Raw genomic sequence first — 12,313 nt, 5'->3', positions numbered from 1 at the left:
GTGAACAGAACACATATAAATCCTTGCTCTCCAATAAGTGGTGCTGGGAAAACTGGACAGCTACATGTAAAAGAATGAGATTAGAACACTCCATAACACCATACACAAAAATAAACTCAAAATGGATTAAAGGCCTAAATGTAAGGCCAGACACTATAAAACTCTTAGAGGAAAACATAGGCAGAACACTCTATGACATAAACCACAGCAAAATCCTTTTTGACCCACCTCCTAGAGAAATGGAAATAAAAACAAAAATAAACAAATGGGACCTAGTGAGACTTAAAAGCTTTTGCACAGCAAAGGAAACCATAAACAAGACAAAAAGACAACCCTCCGAATGGGAGAAAATATTTGCAAACGAAGCAACGGACAAAGGATTAATCTCCAAAATATACAAGCAGCTCATGCAGCTCAATATCAAAAAAACAAACAACCCAATCCAAAAATGGGCAGAAGACCTAAATAGACATTTCTCCAAAGAAGATATGCAGATTGCCAACACATGAAAGGATGCTCAACATCACTAATCATTGGAGAAATGCAAATCCAAACTACAATGAGGTATCACCTCACACCAGTCAGAATGGCCATCATCAAAAAATGTACAAACAGTAAATGCTGGAGAGGGTGTGGAGAAAAGGGAACCCTCTTGCACTGTTGGTGGGAATGTAAATTGATACAGCCACTATGGAGAACAGTATGGAGGTTTCTTAAAAAACTAAAACTAGAACTACCATACAACCCAGCAATCCCAGTACTGGGCATATACCCTGAGAAAACCATAATTCAAAAAGAGTCATGTACCACAATGTTCATTGCAGCACTATTTACAATAGCCAGGACATGGAAGCAACCTAAGTGTCCATAGACAGATGAATGGATAAAGAAGATGTGGCACATATATATACAATGGAATATTAGCCATAAAAAGAAATGAAACAGTTATTTATAGTGAGGTGGATGGACCTAGAGTCTGTCATACAGAGTGAAGTAAGTCAGAAAGAGAAAAACAAATACCGTATGCTAACACATATATATGGAATCTAAAAAAAAATGGTTCTGAAGAACCTAGGGGCAGGACAGGAATAAAGAAACAGATGTAGAGAATGGACTTAAGGACACGGGGAAGCAGAATGGTAAGCTGGGACGAAGTAAGAGAGTGGCATGGACATACATACACTACCAAATGTAAAATAGATAGCTAGTGGGAAGCAGCTGCATAGCACAGGGAGCTCAGTGCTTTGTGCCCACCTAGAGGGGTGGGATAAGGAGCGTGGGAGGGAGATGCAAGAGGGAGGGGATATGGGGATATATGTATCCGTATAGCTGATTCACCTTGTTATACAGCAGAAACTAACACAACATTGTAAAGCAATTATACTCCAATAAAGATGTTAAAAAAAAAATCCTTGCTCTCACAGAACTTTAACAGTCTAGTGGAAAATGCTTCTCAGCCTGACATTGCTGTTATTCTCCACAGCAGCACGCTCACCATCTGGCTACAGGTGCCGGGCAAAGACTGTTGCTGGCCTGGGCTATATCCATTCTCTACTTTTTCAGTAACAGAACCCTGATTTAATTGCAGATGGCAATGGACCAGGCCAAAAGATGTTTACCAGCTTCCCTTGCTAAAACAATAAATCTCAAGTCATTGGGTGGGGATTCCAGGAAAGTTTCTTAAAGGGAATAGGCAGCTGCCCTTTATGCCCTTTCCTCCTTCCATGGAATTTCTGCTTTGAATATGGCTTGGGCTCCAGCAGCCACAGTGAACCAAGCAAAGATCCCTTTTTTGTTTGTTTGTTTTTTTAATGTATAACTGAGTTACCTTGCTGTACAGCAGTAATCAACATGACGTTGTAATTCAACTTTACCTCAACGAAAAATAAATTAAAAAAAAAAAGCTGAGAAAACAGATTATTTCCTTGTGTCCTACACCATCCCGCCGCCACCGTGTAAACCTCTGTCAGCTAAAACTTGCCAAGTGAGACACCTGAGCACCTTTTCTGGCCCATGGGTGAGAAATCGTAGTTCTTTTCTAGAGATCACTTCATTCTTTGAAGAAACGATCTTAAGAATGGAATCCATGTGCTGAGACTGGCAGAGCAGGAGGCTGAAAGGAGCCTGGATTCCTGATGTAGAACTGAAATACCAACCCTACCTCTGGATGTAGGGCTAGTATTTTACATGGGGGAGAAATAAATCTCTATCTTGCATAGGTGGTCTCTGTTCTAACAGTCAAATATAATTCATAACTGACACAAGAGCCCTCAGGAACATCAACAATCCAGCCTGCGCTGATGGGGAAAGTGTTAATGATGGCACTATTTATTGAGTGCTACCTACATGCCAGGCATTGATTTAAGTATTTTGCATGCATTAATTTATTTAATCCTCACAACCCTATGAAATAGATAAATATTAACCCATCACCTCCTGCATAAGCCAATTACTTGTAATGCATCAATCTCTAGACATATAGGTAGGTAGATAGATAGATAGATAGATAGATATTCTACTGATTCTGTTTCTCTAGTAGAACCCTGACTGATACACTTGATAAAATGGTTTTTTAAAAAAGTTTTAAAAATCTACATGAAAGTAGAAAAAATAGCTACTAATCTCTGTTGAAATTAAATTTGAACTTATGATTTTAAATGCCGGATGTGGTTTTAGGTTCTGAGGATTCAACATGGACCAAGACGAACAGAGTCCCTGCCCTCATAGAGCTTGCATTCTAGTGGTGGGCAGGGAGAAAACAAACAGACACACAAATATATATATAATGGCAAGTAATGAATAGTGTTATACAGAAAAGATAAAGTGGGAAAAAGGGATAGAATGGTGGAAGCACTCATTTAAACAGGATGACATTTGAGCAGAGGATGAAGCGAAGAAGTAAGTCATGCAAACATCTGGGGGAAAAGCATTTTAGAAAGCAGGAACTGCAAGTGCAAAGGCCCTGAGGTAGTATAGAGGACAGAGGTTATTTTTTCTGTCCAACATGTATTGATTGCTGTATCAGTCTGGGTCCTAAGAGAAGACAGAGGCCACCCAGTAAGTTAAGCAGGAGAAGTTTCATATAAGGAAATATTAAGATATTAATATATTTAATATTCTCTATAATTATTTATTTAGTATAAAGAATTATTAAGCAATGGTAGGAGAGTGACTATAAAGATAAAAGAGAACGCTAAAGGGTACCCTAGGTCCAAGGAGGAATACCCAAGGAAGGACAAACTTGGAAGGGGGGTTCCGACTTCTACCACTGGATGGTGGGAAAGTTCCCTGGGTCACCGGGGCCAGAGCTGGTCACCAGTCATCAGGTAAGCAGAAACAATGCTGTGGGTGCAGGTAAGCAAAGGCTTTTAGTGGGTGGGTTCACAGAGGGAGTTGGGTGGGCTGAAGGGTGCTATTGGAACTGGGTGCTAAAAAGGACATTAACTTCAGGGGTCTTGTGTACTTCTCTGTGTGGCTTGGCCAAGGCAGATCCAGGTCAGGTGCATGGGACGAGAATTGGATCATCAGCTCATTAGACAGCCAGCCCCATGTCCCCAGCCCCATCCCACCTCATTCCCCAGCATGCACATTCTTGGGGCTATTAACCTAAAATAATAAAACAGCCAGTTATTTTACCAACAAAATGCATTTATTCAGAAGCAACAAAGAATTGCAATTCAGGACAGACAGCTATGGTGAACCACATGCAAGTCCCCTAAGGCAAAGGAGAGGGAACTCTTTTATAGAGGAGAGGGAAAGTTGGGAGGGGCTGTTATAAACAAAAAGCCCATTAGAGGAAACTGAGAGTTTGAAGTATAGTGGCTTTTCCTTGGCTGAGTTGTGAGAGACTCTCATCGGCTCAGCTGTTGCCAGGCAAGTAGAAAAGTTTTCTTCCTCCTGCTGGTAGTAGCAAACTAGTGTCACTTCCTGCCCAACATGCTAAGTATGTACCTCCTGACTGCTTTTTAGGGAGGTTTCCCCTTCATTAATTTTCACAGGGCTGAGGAAAGTGGGTGAAATCAGTGACCCATCAGGACACAGCCCATGCTGCCTGAGGCTGCCAGATACCCTACTGCCACTCAGGTCAAGAGAGAAAGGACACAGAAGAAGAGAAAAATGTACCCTGCTGTAATGTGGCCAGGAGAAACCACACAGGACCAAGCAGTGGCCAACAAGCCACCACACAAAGCCTCTTTCTCCTATGGTGTAACCTCTGGCGCCCTCTACTGGCCTGGCTGAACACCTTCCTGACAGGCCAAGGAAAAATTCATAAAAGGCCTAGCTCTATTATCAAAGAGCCGGCAAGGGAATACCCTGGCTGTCCACTAGTTAGGACTCCATGATCTCACTGCCGAGGGCCTGGGTTTAATCCCTGCTCTGGGAACTAGGATCACACAAACTGTGGCCAAAAAAAAAAGCAGGCAAAAAGAGTGAATGTGGAAACAAGAAGCAGGATGTTTAAAACTTACAACAATATCCTCCCACATTTTGGTAATTTACCACATTACAAGACTCAGACTTCCTCAGATAGAAGCCAAAAAACTCACACTCCCAGACTCCCTTTGTCTTAGATGGTATTTCTGTAGACACGTGACCTGGGCTCCACCAATCAGATACATCTGCATAAGTTTGAGTTCAAAAGTGAGCCACAATAGCCAAGAGAAATGAAAACGTATACCCACACAAAAGCTTGTACATAAATGTTCATAGCAGCATTATACATAATAGGCAAAGAGTGGAAACAACCCGGAAGTCCACCAACTGATGAATGGATAAACAAAATGTGGTATATCCATACAATGGAATATTATCAGGCATAAAAAGAAAGTACTGATCCGTGCTACAATATGGATGAACCTTGAAAACATTATACTAAGTGAAAGAAGCCAGGCACAGAAGACCACATACTCTATGACTCTATTTGTATGAAAGGTCTAGAAGAGGCAAATGCATAGAGACAGAAAGTCGATTAACAGTTGCCTAGGGCTGGGGTGGGGTGCGGGGATTGAGAGGAAAAGGGGAGTGACTGCTAAAGCATATAGGATTTCTTTTGGAGGTGATGAACATGTTCTAAAATTGATTGTGGTGATGGCTTCGCAACTGTGTGACTATATTAAAATCCATTGAATTATACTTTTTTTAAATCGAAGTATAGTTAATTGACAATGTTGTGTTCGTTTTGAATTGTACTCTTTAAATAGGTGGATTATATGGTGTGCAAATTATATCTCAAAGCTGTTACCAAAAGATATGTAAGATGATGTCAGGTAGGGATACAGGGTTTGAAGTACCTAAGACAGACTTGAATATAAAGCCTGGTGCCACCTAAAAGCTGCTTGACCTTGCGTACGCTGCTTCATCTTGCTGACCCTCTGTTTCCTCATCTATATAACTGGAATAATAATAATATCTACGTCAGGCAGTGGTTACGAGAATTAAATGAAGAAGATAACCGTATCTGGGAGATAATAAGTGCTCAATAAATGTTGGGTTTTGTTGTTTAAAAAAGGAGAGAGAGAGAGAGCCCCAAGAGGTGGCCACAAAAGTGGAAAGCAGTCATCTGGTGGCCTCTGTAATAAAAGCCTCTGGGAAAAGAATCTAAAAAAAGAGTGGATATATGTATGTGTATAACTGATTCACTTTGCTGTACAGCAAAAACGAACACAACATATTATTTATTTTTTTAAGATTCTTTTGATGTGGACCTTTTTTTTTTTTTTTTTTTTTTTTGTGCGGTACGCAGGCCTCTCCCCGTTGTGGCCTCTCCCGTTGCGGAGCACAGGCTCCGGACGCGCAGGCTCAGCGGCCAGACCGGGGCACGAACCCCTGTCCCCTGCATCGGCAGGCGGACTCTCAACCACTGCGCCACCAGGGAAGCCCCTATGTGGACCATTTTTAAACTCTTTATTGAATTTGTTACAATATTGCTTCTATTTTATGTTTTGATTTTTTGGCTGCGAGCCATGTGGGATCTTAGCTCCCCAACCAGGGATCAAACCCATACCCCTTGCATTGGAAGGCGAAGTCTTAACCACTGGACCATCAGGGAAGTCCCCTAACACAACATTTTAAATCAACTATACTTCAGTAAAATTTAAAAAAACAAAAAAGCCTCTGGTTCTTTGGGGAAGGTTGTGAGGGATGTTCCTGGAGCCTGGTTCTGACCTTTAGAGATTCTAAGCCTCAGGTACAGGGTTTTTCTGCCCAGAGAGGCCCTCATGGTGTGGCTGGGGATTGTTCCCGGCTTTTGGCTCCATAAGCTGCCACTCTGCCCTCTCTGGTAATCTATGAGCTTCCCAATGTCTTTAATTGAATGTCTTTACTGCTCTAGCCAGTGTGGATTCTGTTGTTTGCAGCTAAGAGCCCTGACAGATATAGGCAGGAAGGGGCTTGCTGAAGGGACAGCAGTAAGGTCATGTGGTGGAGGAGAGGGGGGGTGAAGAGGGGGATGAGGTTAGAAGACCTGGAGGGCCAGCCCTCAAAGGGCTTTGTAAAGCATGGCAGGGAGTTTGGATTTGATTCTGAGTGAAATGGGAGCCATGAGAGGGTCTTGAATAGAAGGGGGACATAATCGCTGACTGTATGTGGGAGACAGACTAGGGTGGGGATGAGGGACCAGGGAGGAGGCTGCTGTGATCGTCCAGGTAGGAGGTGAGCATAACAGGACCAGATGGGGGTGTGGAGAGGATGAGAAGTGGGTGAATTTGGAAACACTTTGAAAGTACAGCCAGCAGGATTTGCTGATAAATTGAAAATAGTACAGACTATGTGTGAGAGAGAGACAGACAGAGGGAGAAAGAAAAATCAAGTATGACTTGATGGTTACAATGAAGCCTCAATTTCATCGACAGGAGAAGGAAAGCAATACTTACTGCATAGGGTCATCACAGGGAGTCTCTACAACAGTGGGTATAGAACACTTAGCACATTTCATATACCACTGTCACCATTATTTATTACGGGATGTGTTTGAGACAACTCATCTAAACCCATCATCTTTATTCTGGCACCCCCAAACCCTACATGTGTCCACTGAGATTCCAAGAAAGCCCTCCACTATGCCCCAATTTCTTCAAAAACATTTGACCCCTTATTTTGTGTCCCTCACAAGGAAAATAGGGGTGACTCAGGGCAACTTCCTCCCCTCCCACCATTCCATGGGTTCTAAGGATTTGCCTGTCCAGGAGTCTCTTGGAAGGATACCAGTCTCCCTGTTCTAGCCTCCTTTCTGGTACTCTTCCAAATTCAGTTTCCCATTTGTCACCTCCCGGCCACTGCCCACCTGGGCTTTCTCAGGCCTGCCCAAACCCTGCCAGCAAATTCCAATTCAGCTAGTGTGTTCATTTACTTACATAAACTAGGATTGTCCCTCCAGCTAATCTGGTGGTTCAGGGTCTTTGCTTGCTTTACAATTACCTGGGGAACTGTAAAGACACCAACGTCTGGGCTGCAGTCCCAGAGATTTGACTGGTCTTAACTGTCACACACTCAATCAGTGGTTCTCAAACTTTAATGTGCATCAGATCAGCTGGAGGTCTTGCTAAACCTGACTGCTGGACTCCACACCCAGAATTTCTGATTCAGTGTAGCTCAGAGAATTTGCATTTCTAAGAAGCTCCCAGCGGACTTCCCTGGTGGCGCAGTGGTTAAGAATCTGCCTGCCAACGTAGGGGACACGGGTTCAAGCCCTGGTCCGGGAAGATTCCCACATGCTGCAGAGCAACTAAGCCTGTGCGCCACAACTACTGAGCCTGCGCTCTAGAGCCCACACGCCACAACGACTGAAGCCCGTGTGCCTAGAGCCCGTGCTCCACAACAAGAGAAGCCACCGTGATGAAAAGCTTGCGCACCGCAACAAAGAGTAGCCCCCACTTGCCAAAACTAGAGAAAGCCCACGCACAGCAACGAAGACCAAAAAATAAAGTAATTTTTAAAAAAAAAGTTCCCAGGTGCAGCTGATGCTGCTGGTCCAAGGACCACACTTTGAGAAGCACTGCTCTATACCAAGAGGCGGTCACTTGAAATGGTTAAAACTCTTGCTCCTCAAGTGTGATCCACAGACCATTGGCATCACCTTGGGAGAATGCTAGAAATGAAGGATCTCAGGCCTGACCCCACCCCCACCTACTGAATCACAAATCTGCGTTTTAACAATAACTTCAGGTGGTTCATACATATGTTAAAGTTTAAGGAGTACCAGGTTCAATCCCACTTCTGCCTACGACTATGAGGTTTGGAAGTGGCTTCTTAAGGTCTCAGTTTTCTCGTCTGTAAAATGGGGATAATAATAATACCTATCTCATCAGGGCATAGTCAGGATTAAATGAGTTAACATAAGTATAACAGTGCCTAGCATAGGATATGCACCAAATAGAGCCACGGAAATATTGATAAAATACGAAAACAGACTGAAATAGAGATGCAGACACCAAGATAGAGGCTAGAGCCAGAAAACAGACAGCAGCAAAGTGCCAGAGACTGAGACCCAAGAAATTAAAAGCTGAACCCCAGACTCACGCAACGGGGGAGACAGAGACTCCAGGAGAAATACACCCACAGAGAAGAAGTACCAACACTTTCCACAGCCAGAAGTTAGAGGCAAAGCTAGGTGAGGCAGACCTCCCTCCCCTGATCAATGCCCATCCATCTATCCATCTGTCCAATCCATGCCCCGGCCATGACTCCCCTCTCCCTGCCATGTCCTTGTCCCTTCAGCCTGTCCATCCAACAGGTAGGGCCACAGGTCCAGCCCTGTCCAAGTGGCACCCTTGGGGGCACACACTTGGGAGACACTGCTGTATTCTGAGGTTCTAGTCGGCAGGCATCCAAGAGAGCAGAGGCCGCCACCTTTGTGAGCCTCTCCCATGAGTGTTAAGAAGCTCTCATGGGCTTCCGTGGTGGCGCAGTGGTTGAGGGTCCGCCTGCCGATGCAGGGGACACGGGTTCGTGCCCCGGTCCGGGAAGATCCCACATGCCGCGGAGCGGCTGGGCCCGTGAGCCATGGCCGCTGAGCCTGCGCGTCCGGAACCTGTGCTCCGCAACGGGAGAGGCCACAGCAGTGAGAGGCCCGCGTACCGCAAAAAAAAAAAAAAAGAAGAAGCTCTCAAGTCAGGCAGACCTGGGATTGAATCTGACTCCACCACCTATAAACTGTGTAGCCTAGGGCAGATTACGTTACTTCTCTGGGCCTCAGTTCCCTCATGTGGAAAATGGGAAATAGAAATAATATGTCTGAGTTAGGTCCTAAGACTATTCTGAGGATTAAGGGGGACAACACAAGTGACATATTTAGAACACTGCCTAGTATAGGGTAAGCATTCAAATGTCACCACTGTGGTTTACGATTTCCCACTTGTCCTGCTAAAGGCTCGCCTCTGGTGCTCTCACTCCTGGCACTGCTCCCTCAGGTCGTCTGTGGACTCACACTCTCCTTCGTTGGGAGATAACAGTGGTAGCTCTTACTATTGAGGTCTATTCCCCCATCCCTCGTGCTCTGGGCTGAGACCCCCTCCCGCCCTGCCGCCGTCCTCAGACCCACTCCTCTCTGAGGGACCAAGGCAGTAAACATTTGATCACCTAGGGCACACACTGGGGGCTCATTAAGATATGATGAGAGAATCCTTAGGGACTCGGTGGGCATGGCTCCTGCCCCTCCAGAGGACCTGAAAGCTGGGACCTGCTGTAGCAAGCGAGGAGCTGGGGGAGCTTAAAGATGGGTACATGTGAGGGGCAAAGCTGAGCAGGACAGTGGGGTCAGGTGAAGGGGGACAGGTGATCGGTGAGAAGGAGACCCACAAAGTCAGGCTGAAGAGAGAGAGGTGAGGAGACGCATTTGAGTGGCACAGGTGGAGGGCACAGGCAAGAAGAAAGTCAGAGAGGAGGAGAGTCCAATGGGCGTTTTAACTCTCCTGCCTCACCTGGCCGCCTCACCTGGCCTTTTCATCCGGCTCTCCACCCCAGCCTCTATAACCTGTCTCCCCTCACCTTTCTCCCTCTCCTAACTTCCCTTCAACTCTCTCACTGTCCCAACTCCCTGCCCCCTTCACTCAACCTTCTCAACTGTTCTAATCCAGTTGTGGCTTCCCTCGCCTGCCTTGCCCACCTGTCCCCTCTCAGACACTCCTCACAGACCTCCCCCTTCACCTTTAACCCTCTGCCTCTGTGTTTTTCATCATTCCCCCTTCGCTTATTCCCCACTTGTCTCCTCTTCTGTATCCTTTTTGCTAGCAAGGGCTTCCTGTTTCCCACCCAGGGCGCCCCAAAGGCTCTCAGGGATTCTGGGCACCCTGGGCAGGGTTGGGCAGGGCTGTGGACCTCAGGGCTGGGGAGGAATGTAGGGGCCGGGGAACTATTCAGACCTGCGCAGGAGGGATAGGCAAGAGGTAGGGAGGAGCGTGCAGAAAAGGTTGTGTAGGAGATGGAGGTTCCCTGGAGTTGCAACCTCGGGGTGGCATCCAACGTTCTGCAGGGCAAGCCGGTGGAGCCAGTCCACCTCCTCTACCCCCAGCGGAACCGAAGTGCCCCTTTCTGCCGTCTCCCAGCCTCTGCCCTTGAAAACGCGCCCCCCGTGTTTGCCCCTTGGGTCCCCTCCACACCTGCTGTGGGGCTCCTGAGAGACGCACCAGAGATTTCAAGGTGGCCTGGCAGGCACCGCGGGAGTGATGCGCAGTGAGAGGGGGCTGAGACCCCAATCAGAGTCCCCTGACTCAGCCCCTCCCACCCCCACCTGGGAACTCGTGCCTCCCCTTTACTCCTTCCCCCAGACCTACCCCGACCACCCAGGAAAACGCTGGCCAGTTCCAGGAGCACTGCAAAATGAGAAAAGCATATTGCAGAAAAACATATGACTGATGCCACTTTCGTAAAACCAAAACGAGAATGTGTGCATGAATCTGCATTTGATGTAAGTGTATAGGAAAAGCTATGAGTTAACAATGGTTATCTAAGGCGATTGGAGTAGGGCAGAGAGGGGCAGAAAGGGAGGTAAGAAAGAAAGGGGAAAAGGAGTATAAGCTGAAGGGAAAAATGCGCATGGAATCATTTTTTTCTTTTAGTACATTTACTGCACAGTACATAAAAAAATAAAAATTTCTAAAATTTTACAATACCGTAGACTTACAAGAAGTTGCAAAAATACTACAGAGAAGCTCCCTGTATCCATTATTACATAACTATAGCACTGTCTCAAAATTAGGAAATTGACATTGTCACAATGCAATTAACTAGACCACAGACCTTACTGGGACTGGGACTTCCCCAGCTTTCCAACGCACTCTTTTGTTTATTTGTTTGTTTTTGGACTTTTGTGTATAATTCGGTGACATTTTATCACGTGTATAGGTACCACAATCAAAATACAGAATTATCTTCTCGCCACAGAAGGAATGCCCAAGCGCCACCCGTTTATACAGTCATACCTTCCCTCCTCTTCTGTTACCCTTGACAACTACTAGTCTGTTCTCTATCTCTATAATTTGTCATTTCAAGAATATTATATAAATGGAGTCCTATAGCATGTAACCTTTTGAGACTGGCTTTTTTTCTTTCAGCACAGTGCCCTTAAAATTCATCCAATTTGTGTATCACTAGTTCCTTCCTTTTTGTCGCTGAGTACTCTTCCATTGCATGGATGTGACAACAAAGGTATATTAACCACTCAGCCGTTGAAGGACATACAGATTGTTTCCAGTTTGGGGCTACTACAAACTAATAATATTAACCAGTTTAGCTAGTATTAAATAGTTTAATGGGCTATTGGAGCTGCTATGAATATTCATATCTGATTTTTGTGTGAACACGAATTTTTATTTCTCTAGGATAAATGCCCAGGAGCGTGACTACTGAGTCATGCAGTGTAAGTGTATGCTTTACTTTTTAAGAAATCTCCAACTGTTTTCTAGAATGGCTGTGCCATTTTACATTCCCATTAGCAATGTATGAGAGTTCCAGTTTCTTCTAACGCTCACCAGCATTTGGTCCTATCAGTATTATTATTATTATTATTAGCCAGGCTAGTAGGTGTGTAGTGAATGATGATTCATCATTCAATCATGATTTCAATTTGCATAATTTCAATTTGCATTTTCCTAACAGCAAGTGATGCTGACATCTTTTCTTGTGTTCATTTGCCACCTGAATATACCGTTTGGTGAAATGTCAATGTTTTCCGCCCATTTTCTAATTGGATTTTTTGACTTTTTAAAACTGATGACTTCTGAGGTTTTTAAAATATATTCTAGATACTAGTCCTTGTCAGATATGTGGTTTGCAAATATTTTCTTCCAGTCAGCTACTTATTTTCTCATCCTTTTAA

This window comes from Phocoena phocoena, chromosome 20, assembly GCF_963924675.1.
Source record: "Phocoena phocoena chromosome 20, mPhoPho1.1, whole genome shotgun sequence".
In the NCBI taxonomy this organism is placed as follows: domain Eukaryota; kingdom Metazoa; phylum Chordata; class Mammalia; order Artiodactyla; family Phocoenidae; genus Phocoena; species Phocoena phocoena.
This window is presented reverse-complemented; position numbering follows the sequence as displayed.